Consider the following 443-nt stretch of genomic DNA (forward strand, 5'->3'; position numbering starts at 1 on the left):
ACAAATGAACTATTAAGATCAGAATACTGCAATAGCTACAAGAGAAATAGACAATTGTCATTGATTAGAGATGCCTACCATACACAGACCTACAAAAGAAAGAAAAACTTCCAACATGAGACAAAAGACTAAAAAAATCCCTAACGTGGGTACACTGGGGGCGGGGGGGGGGGGGGTTCTAGACTGGTTCAAAGACAAGGACTGGACATCCTAGGGCTTGGAGGAACTAGAGGGCTGGGTTTGCAGAAGGTTGAGCATATTTTGAAGCATTCCATCACTCTTTTCCTTTTCCTTTTCTAGCTCAGATTTAAGGCCATTTCTCTCATTTTCCAGTTCAGCAATACGGGCCTGGAGCCTAGTAATTTCAGCATCTTTTGTTCCACATTCTTAAACCAATGCCCTAACCTTGCTATTCACAGGAGTCTTCAGAGATGAACCAGGTT

The sequence above is a fragment of the Nicotiana attenuata genome, unplaced genomic scaffold (assembly GCF_001879085.1).
Source record: "Nicotiana attenuata strain UT unplaced genomic scaffold, NIATTr2, whole genome shotgun sequence".
Classification (NCBI taxonomy): Eukaryota; Viridiplantae; Streptophyta; class Magnoliopsida; order Solanales; family Solanaceae; genus Nicotiana; species Nicotiana attenuata.